Here is an 18,925-nt window from a genome sequence, read left to right as displayed (position 1 = left end):
AAAAATATCCAACCATTGTTTTGTATATTCAATCGAAGCAATATAACGAGGTACATTGTTATGGATGTTTCGAAATAACGAAGTTTAAGTTCATCCTTTGAGTATATTAGCATGGGAACTTTCACGACATTCAGACATTTATTCTGTGGCATTTCCTTGATATATCATATCCACATACATACATACTATGTATGTATGTATATAGTTAAAACTTTAATAATTTGAAGAATTCTGTAGAGTTAGAATTAGTTACATAATGAACGTAGTTGTTATCGTTATGCTGTTGAATACACATGCAGAGTTAATTTTGTTAAATTATTTGTATGCACCCTCCATCGCGTGCCGCTGTGCAAGCAATCCAGATCTCAGGTGAAACCTCCAAATCTGCAATAATGGCTGCAGTCTGTAAACTAGAAGGAAGCAACACAAAGAGCTTTATGTTTCTATTCAAACTTCTTCTAGTTAAATAAATATCTGTTGATCAAGATTTGCTACTTAGAAAGAGAAACCTTGGAAACTTGTAAGAGCATAATCTGTGAATATTCTTGTTTGTGAGTAACGAAGGTGAACTGATAAATACTTAGCCAATATTTTTTTTTACTTTGGAGAATGCAGAGGGTGAAGCAAAAGTTCGAAGCCTAATTCAACCAATTTGGTGGTGCGAGGTAAAGCAGGTGCGTTGTCATAGTTTTTTACGCCAAATACAATGGCGGTTTGTCATCGAATCGGCTGAATAATTCCACGTAATAGAGGTTTTGTTTTTTTCCAAGTAGTGTGTAGTTCAATAAAAGCCGACCTTCGAATACGTAGATTCAACTGAAATTACAGTAGTCGACTACGATAATGAACTGCTCGGTAAGAACGTCCACGTACCGAGTGTGTTGCGCCTTTGTCTCGGTCGTCTGGTTATAAGTAGTACTATATACATACATATATTGTGATATAAGCGAGGTAAACTGTTTGGTACCATTTACATAGATTTTTCTTGGCAGCTCGATATAATTAAATTAATATAAGTGTCCTCTTGTAAACTTGCAAAGTTAATAAAGCCACTTTCTGTTTGTTTACATTTAGTATAGTTGTATCTTTGTCTTTCTTTTCCAGATTCTCTTAATTTATAAGTTTTCTGCAAAACAATCAGACTTTATTTTTTGCACACTTCTTTCTTTTTCCTAGAAAACCTGAATTCAGGAAAATCATTTAGAGAAAAGCTTGATTAAAACTCTAGCCTCTTAATGTCAAAGCAAAACACTTTTTTTACGCTAAATTCGTTTATTTTTTATTCAACTTATTTCTCTTCAAGGGTGTTACACTGATTATAGAGACCCTTCAACTTTTCAATTCCATTTTTGTAGTACGATTTGTTCTGTGAACAGGAAATAGTCGCCAGGTCTGGAGAATGCGGAAGATGTGGAAACAATTCGAAGCCCTATTTAAAAATTTTTGCCATCGTTTTCACTGAAGTGTGACACGGTGAATTGTCTTGGTGGAACATCACTTTCTTTTCCTTCAAATGCGGCCGTGCAAAAGGTTCAATAACGTCACGCTAAAGTTGCTGTTGACGGTCCTTCTCCTTCAAGGCAGTCAATAAAAATTATTCCATGCGCATCCCAAAATATAGACGCCATAACCTTGTCAGCCGACTGCCGATTGGACTTCAGAGTGAAGTTATGGAGGCATGTTTATTACGCTTGAACATCTCCAAACACTGTTCCGAGTCATCAACTTGCCGGTGTTTTTGGTCAAAAGTTAGTTCGCGAGGCACCCACTTTGCAAAGAGCTTTCTCTTACCCAAATATGGGGTGCATGTTCAGTTGATATCCTTACCTAGAGTGCCTGCTATCTCGATCAACTTCTCTTTATGCAATCCAAAATTGTTTTGTGCACTTTCTTGATGGTTTCGTTCGATGGCACAGTTTTCAATGCTTATTTTACCACGTCTTTAGCTTACCAATCCAATATGGTTGTTTTTCCTGGGGTAGTATCCATAAATTCGTCATCAAGCCAAGCTTTTGCTTCCACAGTATTTTTTCCTCTAAAAATTTTTATCCAATAATAAAAGTTGCTTAATTCAAAATGATAAAAAAAATTTACCTGTAAAGGGTATTATAGTTTCGGTGCAACCGAAGTTAACGTTTTCTTGATTTGTTATGAAAATGTTCTTCCTTTTATTTAATATGGTATTAAATAAGCGTCCTACACATAACCATCGTAATGTTAATAAGCATAGATCGAAAAGAAAATTGTAGCATTGTCCTGTTCGAATAATATATATTGTACTATACTAATTATCCGAAAAAGACAGCCGTCATGAAAAGCTCTTTATTTTTCATTCAAACCGCGTATTACCTCGAAGGATAAGCTCATTTAATTTAAGATTCAACAAATGCATTGCTCTTCGAAACATCATATTTACTTATATTTTTTTTTGCATGTAGATACATACATATATATTTCAGCTTTCAACAGGTTTGGTTATCCTAGCAGACCTCACAGACGGTGTCCTGTGTCCTCGCATACAAATTTACATTTACCTTATTTGGGGACGAGGCCGTGCCCACATTTTAAAAGTTTTTAACTGAAAATGCCCAGGAATAAACAAAATGATTGTACTCCATGGGGCGAGAGTATTGAGTTAATTAAATAAACAATTTAAATTGGATCAAATTGTCAATCTATACCAAAAATCGAATCCAACCCAAAGCCGTTTAGGAGCTGTTCAGTGACATACTCACAGCAGAAATATGCACATATTTGTATACATACGTAAATTGCCTTTTATATTTCCGGATTAGAAAACCAAATCAAATATTAGTCATCGAAAATTGCTTTACTGTTTTTCAAAATATTCACCGTTAAGATCTATACACTTTTGCATGCGTTTGAACCAATTTTCAAAGCACTTTTGCAACTCTGATTGAGGTATCTCCAAAACATGCGTTCTGAACACATCAACCGCCTTTTCTTGTGTTGAAAAAACGTTGAGCTCTTAGTTTATCTTTTACGTACGGGAATAAAAAGAAGTTATTCAGTGCCAAGTCAAGACTTTACGGTGGTTTGCTCATAAAATCGATGTGTGAAGTGCTTAAAAATGCAGTTGTTTCAGTCGATGAAAGCCCGAATTGTCGTGGTAAGAGTGATCCGTCTTCGGTCGGTTTTTCTGATTTCTTGAAAGTCAACTGGCAAACAAATAGTTAGTAACACTAAGTATTTCCTTTCTGCGTTGCTTTAGTGGTACGGTTGCGACATGTTCAGTTTTTCCAAAACTACTGCGTAGACGAACAGCTTTTGTTAGATTCGGCTAATTTTGAAACATTCAAACTGTCGACTGCTGTTTACTTTCGGGCTCATTCGTATAAATCCATAATTCATCATCTGTCACGATGTTTTAGACATGTTTCGAGGCACCATTGTCGTATTTTTTACATTTTTCTCGACCAATCGACACGATCCTTTTTTTGGGCGATTGACAAACTGTGTGAGAAATAATATATGTATATAATATTAAGCAATATTGAATGAGTGCGACTAATGGCTATAGTTGTTTCAATCCCACGGTAGGTCACATGACGATCTTGCTATAACAGTTTGCGGACAGCATCATTAGTATCGGTAATAAGAACTGATTTTGAACGACCTTCCCTACCATCCATAAACACTGACCCTTGATGAAGCTTTATCGCCAAAAATTTAATTTAGATCAGCGAGGTACTGTTGCTGGGTTAGTCCACGTCAAAAGTTGTAAAAAATGTTGGCGAGACAATTCCATTTTTTGGCCGAGATGAATATTTTAAGTGACTGTAAACAACACAAATAGCGCTCTTATGTCAAAACGTTTTGAATATGTATAACATTTAAAATGTCAAGCTTTACGATAAAGTCGTCAGTTGCCAGAATAGCAACACTAGGGATGCCAAAACCCGAAATATAAAAGGCAACCTACGGAATAATTCTTTTCAGTAAAGCACAAAACATGTCAAATTAATGAATTACAGAGTTTTATTTAACATTTGTCTGTTTATACTATCACTATAATACTTATTGAAGACAAAGTTCAAGCAGATTTGCATTGCTCGATAAAGTTTGCTCTGTGTGCTTATTGGTTTGACCTTGATTATATTTTATCAGCTATGCATAAGCTCTATAAATAAATTAAGTGAAATTTACCTGTCACTCTTGTCCGCTACTGATGGTCCTTTAGTTAGCATCCTTAATCGAATGTATGCATATATACATTCTGACACATACATACTTACATATATGCATGTAATTATTTCACATACAATTTCTAAACACTATCTAAATACTGTAACTATGTTGTTTATTACTTTAACTAATTAATTAAAATCGTTTTCTAAGATTGCCTATGAATAAACCGACTGGTTGTAGAATTTTTTTGGCACTGGATTTACCGAAGAATAAAGCAAGATGTGAACTTTTAAGCTGGGCGAACAAAAGTGAAATCAATCCAAGAATTATTCCCATTAGCAGCACACATTCAGCCAGCAACGCGCACGAGCACATCCCAAAAATATAATACTCGCATATGCATGTGTTTACGCCATTATGCATACATACGTATGTACATATGTGTTATCACATATGACCCTAGCAGTGAAATGAACTTGTATCACAACCTTTCTGCCATATAAGCAAAAGAAAAGCATACAATTGCTATAATATGTATATACATATATAACATAGATATACCCATCAGACTGGTTCGACAAATTAATTTGAACGTTTGTTTGTCCGTTCGACAATTCGCTTTCTGAGAGTACTACTGTGCTAAAAGCAATTCTATTATGAGGGAGGATAAAAACCATGTCCTTCCCATGCTAGTAGTTAAAAGTTGTTTTTTGACAAATACTGCCCCTGAGTATATCGTTTAACACCTGACCAACTTAAAAAATTGGTTTACATCATCTTTGTAAAAATCTCTAATAAAATTGTCAAAGCGGACTTCGAACACAAAAAAGGGAAGGCCAATTTTAAACTAGTATACAGTCGAACTTCCATAACTCGAACTTCTTTAACTCGAATTTTCTCTAACTCGAACTAAATGGGTTGGCAGTAGCATTAAGAGAGTAATTAACATATAAATTTCCTTCCGTAACTCGAACTTCCATAACTCGAAGTTCTCCATAACTCGAACGAAAATACATAATTATGACTTCTATAACTCGAAGTAATGTGCTTTTCTCTCATTCTACAACTCGCAGTATCCTGGCCTATAACTCCAAAGCCTGGATGACTGGCCAAAATTTTTGAAGAATGGGTTCTAAATTTGGATAAGCGCTTTCAAAGTACTGGCCGAAAAATTTTATTGTTTGTTGAAAATTGCCCAGCACATTCTAAAGACGTACAAAGCAAACTGAAAGCCATTGAACTGGCATTTTTTCCACCGAATATGACCTCTAAATTACAGCCGCTGGATCAGGGAGTAATTCAAAACTTGAAAGTTTTTTATCGTACCAGAATAGTAAAAGAAGCACTAAAGCGTATAGAGGCAAACGAAAAACAAGATATTACACTTACGGATTGCATCAATCATGTAACAAAAGCTTGGGATATTGACGTCAAAAATCAAACCATAGCGAATTGCTTCAAAAAAGCTGGATTTGGTCAATACTCTGAATGGGAAGAGGAAGATGACATACCTCTGAGTTTTTAAGTACTACTGATGAATATCGAAATGTAATTGAAGCTGATTACGAAGCATGGTTAAAAGCAAACAAAATAACTTGCAGTGCTACTCTTCAGGATTATATTGCAGTAGATAATGACCTTTGCACAACTGGCTTCCCTACAGATGCTGATATTGTTGAGAATTACTGCCCTGAATTAGATGATTCAATATTAAGCGGAACGGAGAGTGACGGCGAGGGATCGGTAGAAGAAACTATTCACCAGCCTCCAAATGCTTTCCGAACATTGAGTTTATATTTGCAAACAAATGACACTACAACTGATGAGCACTATACGGCTTTAAACAAATTAGAGTCATTTTTTACTGAAAATACAAAAAAAAGAAAATTTTCAGTCACTAATTTCTGAATACTTCACTTCACTGTAACTTATTTCAGTTTTCTGTAATGTGTGTTTTAAACAACAAATACATATTCATCATTTAATATACTCTAAAGTAGCAATTGAGTTTCTTTAAAAAAAAAGTTTTTTTCTATAACTCGAAGTCTCCCTAAGTCGAAGTGTTTTTTGGGATAATAGTGATTCGAGTTATGGAAGTTCGACTGTATTTCCAGAAAGTTTTTATGTTTCTTTGTTGAGCATATACAACGCTTTATATTTATACACATACATACTTAGAGAGACTTACTATTATCATTGTAGTCATAAGGCAATGCCGAAAAAATAATGTAAATTTGGTGTCTTGCTTGGAGTTGCTAATTACTTTTCTAAATATTAATATGTTGTAGTCTTTAGTTTCTTATGACTACAATACATGCACATGCATAGGTATACATATATGTATGTATATGTATATGTAGGCCATTAAACTGTTAATAACCTATATAAATAACAAGAAAAAACGTTAACTTCGGGTTCACAGAAGCTATAATACCCTTCACAAATACAAATATTATTTATTATTTGTTTCCGAAAATAACCCATTTCAACTTTCTTGAAATAAAGGAATAAAAGGAATAAGCTTTCCGTACAAGTACTTTATTCCGATTATTCATAACATATTTGTATGGCAGCTATAAGCTAGAGCGGCTGAAATATGCTATGCTGGAGAAATATTGGCATACAACTTAGTAGCTTTTAGGGATTGATAATTGGAGAATAAGACAAGATCTTCAGCAGCTTGGGTCACATTGTATTATACTAAAGATGTCTCCCAACTCCTTTTACATAAAAAGTTTTATATGCATAAGTGCAATTTTCCTAATTGGTTTATAAAAGTTGATGTACATGGACGAGGGAGTATGTACTACATATATGTCACATTATTTGTATTCAGTTTCATTTGTCCTGTTTGTGAGCGCTTGAAATGGGTACCTTAAACACGGAGGACAACAATGAACTCATTTTTCTTATCAACTATTCATACATACACACAAAGATTAATATAATATCAATTCACCTATGCAATGAAGGCTACTGTAACCAGGCCCAAACTCTATGCATTAGAATACATGTATGCATTTTTATATGAAGACTCTAAAACTCCGTACCTTGACAGAAAAAAATAAAAAAGGAAAGGGTTAATTTTCATTGTGTTGTATAGATCGCGTACAATGTTGTAAAGTAAAACTGATCCAACCGGTTTGACCAGTTCATTACTGTATTATTGGAAATGTCCAAGGGGCGATTTACTGAACTTACGTTGGGTGTATTTTTTAGACGTTATGCCAACCGGCTGGGTGCTTGACTGGCCAAATTCAAAAGACCGGTCTCATCTCATTTGAATGCCCAGCTGCTAGATTGAAAGTTGCATATTTCTATTTTTATTTTAGTGTGTATCACTATAATCAAAGTTTTTTTTGTATATGTTTTTTTTATTGTACATTGATGACATTACCATGCAAACTGTGGTCTAAAAAGACCATTTCCATGAACGCATAGGCTAAATCAGCGACCAAAGCTAATTTTAGATGCTGACCTACCCAAAGTATCTTTCGCCGGTAAGACTTCCGTGATGTTTTATGCTTGTCAACTGTCGTTCACGTTGCGTCTGATGCTATTAAAGTCCATTCCAGGTATTCGGTCACATTTGTGAATATACGACTACATATGCTTGTTTGTAAGGCGGTATACGCACGGGTGTTGGGTGAACTCTTCACCAACTATATACCTGGTCACACAATTTGCATATCAACAGCACGTGAGAACCGGTTCTCCAAAGGTATCACATCATTAACGGCTACGGTCTGTTATATGCATGTATGCACATATGCGCCCCATTCGATTTTCTCATTAAGCAAACATAGAGATTGAATTACTTCCGTACCAGACGGCTTGCGTGCAAACATATTTTACTTACCAGTTGACCACCCGAAACACACAATGACAACTCTCGTGCCGATCTGTTTGCAAACATAAATTTATGTATGTATATGATAAGCAGAGAATGTGTATATACGAAGTGCCGATGAGTCTACATTAGTCTCAATTCCGAATACAACCCCTAACGCCTGCATCCCATAATTATGCGCGACAACAACACATATGTATGTATACTTGAACCTTCTTAACCTTAAGACGTGCGTTAATTCGTTTTTATACTTTTGCAACCACTTGCTACAGATTATCACAGTTTTGTTCACTTAACGGTTGTACGTATCACCTAAAACTTATCGAGATATATATAAGGTTATATACAAGGTGCGCTCCAAAGTAAACAGGACTTTTTGAATCTAGCGCCCCCTGATAGCGCCGATGTTTGGAGATGTTCAATTCCATTGCCTTGAATTTCAAAGACGATTTCGGCTGATTTTTGATGAATTCACGCACAGTTTCGATGGAATTTCCAGTGATCACGGATTTTGATTGGCCCACATGTTGATCGTCGTTTATGTCCTGACGACCGCTTTGAAAACGTTGAAACCACCCGTGCACTCTGCTACGGAATAGGTAATCATCGCCATAAATTTTTTTCATAAATAGAAACGTTTCGGTAAAAGTTTTACATACCAATTTTAAAACAAAATTTAAAGTTGGCTCTTTGTTCGTAGTTCATTTTCGCACCGATAACACAAACATACGTACACTTAAAACGCAATAACTTCACTTCCAATCAATGAAATGTCATGAAATTCTCACTGGACTATCGATAAAGATATCAAATTCTAACGCACCAGTCGATATATAGATGGCGCCACCAGGCGGTGCTATATTCACAAAGTCCTGTTTACTTTGGAACGCACCTTGTATATTAAGTGCCATAACTAAGCACTAAATTAAGATATAAAGCTGTAATGTGGTACAAAGGATTGCAGTAGCAAGGGGCACCAATGGGCCCTGGTACCTATAGTTGACTATTGATTGAAAATCTCAGCCAATGTGTGATATACATATGTATGTATATTACTGAAATTAAGGGATAATCCTTCTCCTATAATGGTATGTCTGTATGTTAAAAATGGGTTTTCGAACTTTACGATGACTGTGTTCCGCATATATAGGCCAACATGTGAGTTCTTCTTCTTCTTAATGGGCGTAGACACCGCTTACGCGATTATAGCCGAGTTAACAACAGCGCGCCAGTCGTTTTTTTTTTCGCTACGTGGCGCCAATTGGATATTCCAAGCGAAGCCAGGTCCTTCTCCACTTGGTCCTTCCAACGGAGTGGAGGTCTTCCTCTTCCTCTGCTTCCCCCGGCGGGTACTGCGTCGAATACTTTCAGAGCTGGAGTGTTTTCGTCCATCCGGACAAGATGACCTAGCCAGCGTAACCGCTGTCTTTTAATTCGCTGAACTATGTCAATGTCGTCGTATATCTCGTACAGCTCATCGTTCCATCGAATGCGATATTCGCCGTGGCCAATGCGCAAAGGACCATAAATCTTTCGCAGAATTTTTCTCTCGAAAACTCGTAGCGTTGACTCATCGGTTGCTGTCATCGTCCAAGACTCTGCACCATATAGCAGGACGGGAATTGTGAGCGACTTATAGAGTTTAGCTTTTGTTCGTCGAGAGAGGACTTTACTTTTCAATTGCCTACTCAGTCCAAAGTAGCAAGTTCATGTTGGCAAGAGTAATCTTGCGTTGGATTTCCAGGCTCACATTGTTGGTCGTGTTAATACTGGTTCCTAAATAGACGAAATTATCTACAACTTCAAAGTTATGACTGTCAACAGTGACGTGAGAGTCAAGTCGCGAGTGCGACGACTGTTTGTTTGATGACAGGAGATATTTCGTCTTGCCCTCGTTCACTGCCAGACCCATTTTCTGTGCTTCTTTGTCCAGCCTGGAGAAAGCAGAACTAACGGCGTGGGTGTTGAGGCCGATGATATCAATATCATCGGCATACGCCAGCAGCTGTACGCTCTTATAAAAGATTTTACCTGCTCGATTAAGTTCTGCAGCTCAAATAATTTTCTCCAGCAGCAGGTTAAAGAAGTCGCACGATAGGGAGTCGCCTTGTCTGAAACCTCGTTTGGTATCGAACGGCTCGGAGAGGTCCTTCCCGATCCTGACGGAGCTTTTCGTGTTGCTCAACGTCAGTTTACACAGCCGTATTAGTTTTATCCCCTCAAAATCAGACACCGCGGCATAAAGGCAGCTCCTTTTCGTGCTGTCGAAAGCAGCTTTGAAATCGACGAAGAGGTGGTGTGTGTCGATTCTCCTTTCACGGGTCTTTTCCAAGATTTGGCGCATGGGGAATATCTGGTCGGTTGTTGATTTGCCAGGTCTAAAGCCACACTGATAAGGTCCAATCAGTTTGTTTACGGTGGGCTTTAATCTTTCACACAATACGCTCGATAGAACCTTATATGCGATGTTGAGGAGGCTTATCCCACGGTAGTTGGCGCAGATTGTGGGGTCTCCGTTTTTATGGATTGGGTAGAGCACACTTAAATTCCAATCGTTGGGCATGCTTTCGTCTGACCATATTTTACAAAGAAGTTGATGCATGCTCCCTATTAGTTCTTCGCCGCCGTGTTTGAATAGCTCGGCCGGCAATTCGTCGGCCCCCGCCGCTTTGTTGTTCTTCAGGCGGGTAACTGCTATTCGAACTTCTTCATGGTCGGGCAATGGAACATCTGTTCCATCGTCATCGATTGGGGAATCTGGTTCTCTTTCTCCTGGTGTTGTGCGTTCACTGCCATTCAGCAGGCTGGAGAAGTGTTCCCTCCATAATTTAACTATGCTCTGGGCATCAGTGACTAGATCACCTTTGGGGGTTCTACAAGAGTATGCTCCGGTCTTGAAACCTTCTGCAAGCCGCCGCATTTTTCCGTAGAATTTTCGAGCATTACCCCTGTCGGCCAGCTTATCGAGCTCTTCGTACTCACGCATTTCGGCCTCTTTCCTTTTCTGTCTGCAAATGCGTCTCGCTTACCTCTTCAACTCTCGGTATCTATCCCATCCCGCACGTGTTGTGGTCGATCGTAACGTTGCGAGGTAAGCAGTCGGTTTTCTCTTCGCTGCGACACGGCACTCCTTGTCGTACCAGCTGTTCTTTTGCATTTTCCGAAAACCATTGGTTTCGGTTGCAGCTGTACGTAAGGAGTTTGAAATGCCGTCCCACAGTTCCCTTATACCGAGTTGTTGACGAGTGCTCTCAGAGAGCAGGAGTGCAAGCCGAGTAGAAAATCGTTCGGCTGTCTGTTGTGATTGCAGCTTCTCGACGTCGAACCTTCCTTGTGATTGTTGGCATGCGTTTTTTGCTGCACAGAGGCGGGTGCGAATCTTGGCTGCAACAAGATAGTGGTCCGAGTCGATGTTAGGACCTCGGAGCGTACGCACGTCTAAAACACTAGAGTGTCTTCCGTCTATCACAACATGATCGATCTGGTTGGTGGCTTTTCGATCCGGAGACAGCCAGGTAGCTTGATGTATCTCCTTGTGCTGGAATCTAGTACCACAGATAACCATATTTCGCCCCCGCCCCCATTTGGGGATGTTCGGTCGTGGAGGCTCAATTTACCGACCGTAGTGCCAAATATACCTGCTTTGCCCACCCTGGCGTTAAAGTCGCCAAGCACGATTTTGACATCGTGGCGGATCAGCTCTCATAAGCGCCCTTCAAATGCTCATAGAAGGCATCTTTGGTCAAATCGTCCTTCTCTTCCGTCGGGGCGTGGGCGCAAATCAGCGGTATGTTGAAAACCTCGTTTTGATGCGGATTGTGGCTAGACGTTCATTCACCGGAGTGAATGATAGTCTCGGCGACGGCGTCTCTCTCCCACCACGAATCCAACACCAAACATGCGCTCCTTTATATGACCACTGTAGTAAGTGTCACAAGGACCTACTCGTCTCTGTCCTTGTCCCGTCCATCGCATTTCTTGGACGGCGGTGATGTCAGCCTTTATTTTCACGAGGACGTCAACCAGCTGGGCAGCGGCACCTTCCCAATTAAAGGTCCGGACATTCCAGGTGCATGCCCTAATATCGTAGTCCTTATTTCGTTTGCCATGGTCTCTCATCCGTGGCAGTTGGTAATCTTTCATTGGGAGGGCTTTTTACGTGGCGGTTCCCAAACCCAGCGCACAACCCTTTGTAGGGGATGTTTCGCCTTCTCACTTTAGCTCGGCTTCGAACGAATGCTCTTAGGCTACCCGAGGATACTTGGTCAAAGACTGGAAGTTGTGAGCTGCTTGAGCCATGTGTAAAAGAATCGTTTCTGGCCACTCCCAAGTGAATGGCGATCAGAGAACTTTCCTCACTTGCGTGAACTTCTACACATGACTCCATCCTCATGAAAATCAGAGAGTGTGTTTTACTCATAACAGTGTGTCTTTGTGCCTAAAATAGATAAATTTGAGCTGAAACTTAACCTAACCCTTATATAACTAATAAGGATTTTACTCTATATGATTGGTTTTACAGTTTAAAGTATTTTCCTCGCCTTGATTCTTGCAAGTTGCAAAGAGTATAAAATGTTCGTGTGCACCCAAACTTGAGCCTTCCTTACTTGTTATACTTTAGCAATATGTTGCTACAAAGTACATACTTACATAAGTAAGTATATTAGATTTTTCACCTTATGGTTTGTATTTCATAAACGTAAAGTCCATCGGGATAGGTAGATCGCAATATACATATAACACCGGTCAACACGATTTTTGGGTCTGATATGTATATGTTAAATTTTAGTTTCTCCTATGACAAAAATAAGGAAAAAAAAATTTTTCCGGTTAAAGTTTGCTTTCGTAGAAATTAGAGCAATTTTTCGATGATTTTTATATTTTTTTTACAATTTCACCATATATTATAATTAGAAAACTTTTTTTTAGATACAAGAGTCGTTTTTATTCAAGATGTGTGATAAACAATAATATATAAATGTAAAATAACAAGAAATTACTGTCTAAAAGTGAATATTTTTTGTATTTATTTTATGCTCATATGAGCTCTCTCGTATTGAACCCCAAATATACTTATCGATGTAGATCAGCCCAAAGCAAACTTAAAGAACTAAAGATTAATATTTAAGTGTTTTTCAATGTCTAGAATCAGAATTTACGCATGAGAACAGAAACCCCAAAAAAAATTTTTTTTTGTTGACCGGAGTAATATACATATGTATAACTGATCAGAATAGCGAGCCAAGTAGAATTCATAGTGACTGTTTGTCTGTCCGTCCGAGCGATAACTTGAGTAAAAATAAAGATATCTTGATCTGAGTTGTGAGTCAATTGAAGACAGTAAATGTGAATCGCTACGCGCTTTGAAGGCTCTTCCGGAAATTGACTTTAACACCTGTTTCGTGAATGAGAAAAGTCGTTGACAAATCTTCTACTGATAATAAACTACCCCTTGGCCCCCACATACTACTGTCATTGAAAGGTGAATTTTTAATTTATACTTCGCTTGTTTTTCGAATCGGTAAATTTTTTTCTGTAAGTTGGTAATACTGTTAGTGACATATGTGCTAATTTTCACGTCAAAATATTCAATAGTATTTGAGAGCTCTAAAAATGAATTCTTCGACTTTTACTATATCTGATCGTCTATGGTCCCGCAACCACCGCATTCACCTGATTTACCTTCGCGTAACTTCTGGCTATTCAGAAAATTCACATGACCACCCCGAGGATACCGTTTGGCTCAATTTAGGATATAAAAGCTGAATCGAAGAAGGCTCTGATGGCCATCACGACGGAGGATTTCTCCAAATGCTATGATGACTGGAAAATTCGTTGGCATAAGTGTATTGCAGCGGGAGGTGACTACTTTGAATGAGATGAAATGGGAAAAATTCACCTTTCACCGTGCTAGAATATATTGTCTATACTGAATGTACATTGTACATATATGTACATATGTATATATACTTTAAATTCGTACAGCAGGTAGTTCAACCAAAAATAAATTTTTTTTTTCAAAATAAACAATGTTCTTTGCAGAACTAAATATATTTTTTAAATTTTTTAGTAAATAATATAAAACAACTTTTAACTATTCAAACAGCTTAGTGACTCAAGTAGGTAGGTAAGTAGGTAGATAGGAGTGCAGCCTATCGGGCTCAATTAGCACTTGATGTGCCATTTTGATACACTATTCGTAGAACCTCATGTATCTGCTATTACGTTTCACCTTCTCTCTCAAACCATTTTGAGGTTTCGATGAAACTACTTATGTCCGATATGCTTTTGGAGGAAATCCATTCAAGGTTTGGTGCTTGATGGATTCCGAGGTTCCGAGAGAGTCCGATTTATTAAAAGTTGTGGTTAAGATTTTTTCTAACTTCTCTACTTCTGAATCTAATTCCTCAGGATTTCTGATACTCTTATTGCCTCCCTTTTCAAGGCATTTTGTTGCTATGCTGGTAAATTTTCCCCATGCCGTTCTTCTAGGCAGGTTATAGTTGCTGCTGTTTAGCCCTTTAATGGTATCTTCAGGGCTCCTGTACTAGGCTGATGTCGATGCCCCCCTCACGATGCCCCCTTCACGTGGGTTGTCAGTGTCAGTGTCAGTGCTGCAGGTTTATCTGTACGCATCTTATGTTATTGGGCATCTCGGGCTTCTTCGATGCCCACATTCCTTAGCAACTGGCTGGCGTCGTCGCAGTGGCGTAGCTAAGGGGGGGGCCCCGGGCGCAACGTCTGGGGGGGCAGCAAAACGATCTTCGCTGTTTTCTAATATTCAGAAAAATACTTCAAAAAGTTTTTTTTACAAAATTTATTATAAAAGATAAAGAGTTATACATTCACAATGCAATAATCTTTTGGCTTAGAAACTAGAACTTAAATATGCACTTTTCTAGCTTTGATCGCTGCAAAATCACATATCATATCATTGTAATTTAAAGTTGAAGCAGTTTCACATTCTATTGAGAGAATCGCAAGATTGGACAGTCTACTCTGACTCATGGCCGATCTCAAGTAAGATTTGATCAGTTTAAGTTTGCTAAAAGACCTTTCACAAGATGCAACTGATACAGGTACAGTGAGTAGTATTCTTAAAGCTGTCGCTAACGTCTTGTAGGCTTCCAGTCCCATTGAAGAAATGTATTATAAAACTTTTTCTGGCGAAAATCCAATTTGTTCTTCGTTTTTCTTCGCTCTCTTTAATAAAAGTAGGACGTCTTGGATGTCACTGTATAAATCTTCGTTATCCAAGTCATCTGGATAGAATTCGGCAAGTTGCTGGCATTTTTCTTTAATTTCGACGAGTTTGTCATTGTATGAGTCTTTGGTTAATTCCATAATTTGTTCAAAATTACAAAGAAAACCAAAACGGTCATTAAGCTTTTCCAAATTTGTGAAACGGGTGGATATTTCCATTGATAGCTTATCCAGAATTTCGATCATACAGCGTCGCATTTCTTCTTCTGAATTCAAACCAGCATCTTCAGATATTTCCCCGCTCATATTTCCCTTCTTCCAAATTCTCTTGATAATAGTAACACCCCACTGTTCGCACTTATTTTTGGCTTTGACTATTGTTTGATCGCACAAACTGGTCCTCCAGTCATTCAGTTTATCCTCCAAAATTTGCAGTTGTCCCAATACATGAGTGAAAGTCATTCTTTTTTCTTGTAACTTTCTTTGAACTTTATCAAAAGATTCGAGAATTTTCGCCCAAAAAAACAGAAGTGCGACGAAACTGAACGTTTCAATGGCATTAATGACTAAAGCTGCATCTTGTCTGGTATCAATATTCTCAGCAAGCGAATCTCTCAATTCGTCTAATTGCGTTGATACTGATGTAACAGGTTGAGCTTCTGAACTCCCTCTGGTTTCACAATGCCTTTTGACAGTTATTTCCACGTATTGTTTCAGAATATCCCACCTGTGCGTAGAAGAGGAGAAAAAAGTAAAAAGACGCTGTATTGTACCAAAAAATGTGACTGCCTGCACATTAACGTGAGCTGCGTGAACTCCAGCCAAATTGAGAGAATGGTTGTCACAAGGAACAAATTCAGCTTGAGGATTTAGGTCGAAAATCCTTTGCTGAACCCCTGTATGTATTCCGGCCATTGTTGGTGCGTTGTCATATGATTGCCCTCTGCAATTTTTCAGGTCTAATCCATCTACATCCAGTTTGTCTATAATGGCTTTAGTGATTCCTTCTGCTGTTTTGTTTTTTAGAGGGATGAGGTCGATGAAGACTTCTCTAATATGTACAAATTTCAGTCTCACTTCAACGAATCTAATAACTTGGGACATCTGTTCTTCATGTGCGTAATCCAGAGTTGAATCGAACGTCAAACTGAAATATTTTGCATCTTTACACTGAGAAATAAGATACTGACGCGTTTTATTTCCCATAAGCTGAATCAGTTCATTTTGAATTTCAGGAGAAAGATATGAAGTTGCTCTTGGTTTTAAGGAAATGCGTTCAAAATGAGACTTCATATCAGGGTCGAATTTAGCTAAATATTTCAGCATTGCTATAAAATTCTCAGGATTTTGCTCATCAAGTGACTCGCGATGACCTCTTAGGGCTAAATTTTGTTGTGCAAGCATTTGAATGGTTGCTATGATTCTCTAAAGGATATTTCTCCAATATGTCTGTTCTTCAGACATTTTCCGTTGCAATTCGCCATCAATACTTCTGCCTTGATTTAAAGTTCGTTCCAGTTCCTTCCATTCTAAAAAAGCTGAACGGTGTGCAGTGTGTGGTGTGGAAACACTGCGTCAACATTCTGGAGATTTTTTGTACCTTGGGCTATCATCAGGTCGCGAAAAGATGGAAATATTTTACTTGGCCAAGCTCCCACATCTTTTAAAAAAGCAAAATCCGTTACTTCCATAATGGGACTCTTTTAGCCTTTATTAGAATCATTTTGAGTGACGTGATTTACATAGATACGTTGGGAAATATTATCTTCTGAATTACGTAGAGGATTATCATCTTCATTGTCTGTGCCTATCATATCTGAATTATTTTTCTCCGTTTCGTCACTCTTTGCAAATTCTAAACAAAATTAGAAAGAAATGTTAAAATAAACGTAACGAATAAAAAGATAATATTCATATTAACATAATATTATTCTACATATAATTTATAAAACGACGTTAAAAAGTACGTTCCTCGAAAGTTTGCTTTGAGAAATTTGGCAAAATTATAAGTAGGTCAAATGCTCTAAAATAGTCGAGAAAATGCAAAGTCTCATTTAAGGCAGATTGTTCATGCAAATTCATGTTGTTGAGGATCTAACCAATCATATAGAATCAAGCCTACAAAACAATCTAGCCGTGTCGTTCTTACCAATTTCATCTGCATCCTTATTGTATTCATTGTCAGTTTCTCCTGATGAGGTCGAGTCGTCGACTAAGTAGGCCGCATCTAGCGCAGTCGTTCCCTTGTTGATAAAAACTTCCATGAAATTTTTAGATTTTTCGATACTTTGGTCTTTACGCTTTTTCATTTTCCGAAACTGCGCGCCACTGGATTTGTTTCGTTTCATTTTGCTATGTTTGAGGATAAGCTTTATTTGAAGTCATAAAAAATAACAGCTTCTTTTTTATAATATACTGATTATAATGCAAATGATTTAAATTATCTACTATAGTAACAGATGTTTGAATCAGTAACGACTTTCGGCAAACTATGAGAGCGACACATTGCGACGTAGGAGTGACAAAAAAAACAGTATCTTTATTTTTACTCTGTCGTCGCGACGTGTCACTCTCACAGTTACCCTATGCTTTGAATGTAACAAATACTTTCATTGCTCCAAATTTTCAAAAATGGTATTCAAAAACTTCAATTCGGGCAAAAAACGTATTGTGAGAATTTTGGAACTTCAGAATTTTCGTAGCTTCTAGTTCCTAAATTTTATATACTTAATATCGAAGATATTTTGTAAAAATTCACTTTTGTTCGAACCACCTCATGAAACTTGTAGGTAGGTAGATAAAGGGGGGCGGCAAAAAATCCTTCGCCCCGGGCGCCCGAAGTTGTAGCTACGCCACTGCGTCGTCGACCTCTTCCGTGTCGTCTTCGTCAGCCGCTTTGTCGCCTTGGAAGATTTTTAGTCTGGCCTTGCGGATTCCGAAGCTGATTTTGTAGTCAGTCTTCTTCAGAGCCTCAATGGATTTATCACAAATGGCCACTAGTATTAACTTGCTTGCTCTATTCGGTTTTTCCTCCTTGATTAGCTGCCACTCATCTATACTAGGTATAGATTTGTTCTGCAGCTTAATGCACGGAAGGAGTTTTTCGCCTGGCTTCTCTAGAGGGGGTAACTAAATGCGAGCACGAGGTCTCTTCGGGACTTCCCTGGTGGGTATAAGCCTCAATTGGAGGCCTACAAAGGCGATGCTAATTTAGCAAAACCACCCGTCAGGAAATCTAGCGAGGCCTGGTCCGCGCACTTGATGACCCTGAAGCCCCTGAGAGTCTCAGAGGAGTCAAACTCCGGGTGAGGACCCGCAGGATTGTCGAGTACATAGCTTAGCACCATACTTGACAATCTGACGTCGATCTCCACCCATCTCTCCTGTATTGTGCCCGGAGAGGAGGAATTTCCATCTATGATGGCCACCTGCAAGCTATCCCTGGCTACATCGCAGAAATGCCTTGCCGTTGTTGTACTACTGTGTTCACATTCACTCCGCCTCGGTTTTTTGGGCTGAGTTCCGGGTACCTCGGTGATGGAGCGATTTCTCTTCTGAGAAGTGCTCTCTCGTTTGCTCTCTTCTTGAGGTTGTGATTGCTTTCTTTTCAGGTAGCCTTCATATTCGTCTACGATAGATTTGAGGCGCTTTGTTTCAGCCTCATCAATTGGGGTACCGGCTGCCTGGTCTTTGGCTATCTTCCCTAGTATGAAGACTGCCCTC

General features: G+C 38.5%; 2 protein-coding genes across 7 annotated transcripts in view; both read right to left on the bottom strand.

Moving 5' to 3' along the window:
• LOC126766211 (respirasome Complex Assembly Factor 1-like) overlaps positions 1-4,532 on the bottom strand; it is a 54,332-nt gene extending 49,800 nt beyond the window's left edge. For 2 of the 6 annotated variants that reach the window (XR_007668719.1, XR_007668721.1), the window contains exons 1-4: positions 4,168-4,532; positions 2,682-3,798; positions 2,095-2,612; positions 1,952-2,035 (exon numbers count right to left, since the gene is read on the bottom strand). The gene's annotated coding sequence lies outside the window, so the exon portion shown is untranslated. The remainder of the gene's footprint in view (positions 1-1,951; positions 2,036-2,094; positions 2,613-2,681; positions 3,799-4,167) is intronic. The other 4 variants (XR_007668722.1, XR_007668723.1, XR_007668720.1 and 1 more) reach the window with 4 other exon arrangements.
• Positions 1-18,925, bottom strand: part of LOC126766128 (uncharacterized) — a 254,390-nt gene that overhangs the window by 77,503 nt on the left and 157,962 nt on the right. The window lies entirely within an intron of this gene.

The sequence above is a fragment of the Bactrocera neohumeralis genome, unplaced genomic scaffold (assembly GCF_024586455.1).
Source record: "Bactrocera neohumeralis isolate Rockhampton unplaced genomic scaffold, APGP_CSIRO_Bneo_wtdbg2-racon-allhic-juicebox.fasta_v2 cluster11, whole genome shotgun sequence".
Lineage (NCBI taxonomy): Eukaryota > Metazoa > Arthropoda > Insecta > Diptera > Tephritidae > Bactrocera > Bactrocera neohumeralis.
This window is presented reverse-complemented; position numbering and strand designations above follow the sequence as displayed.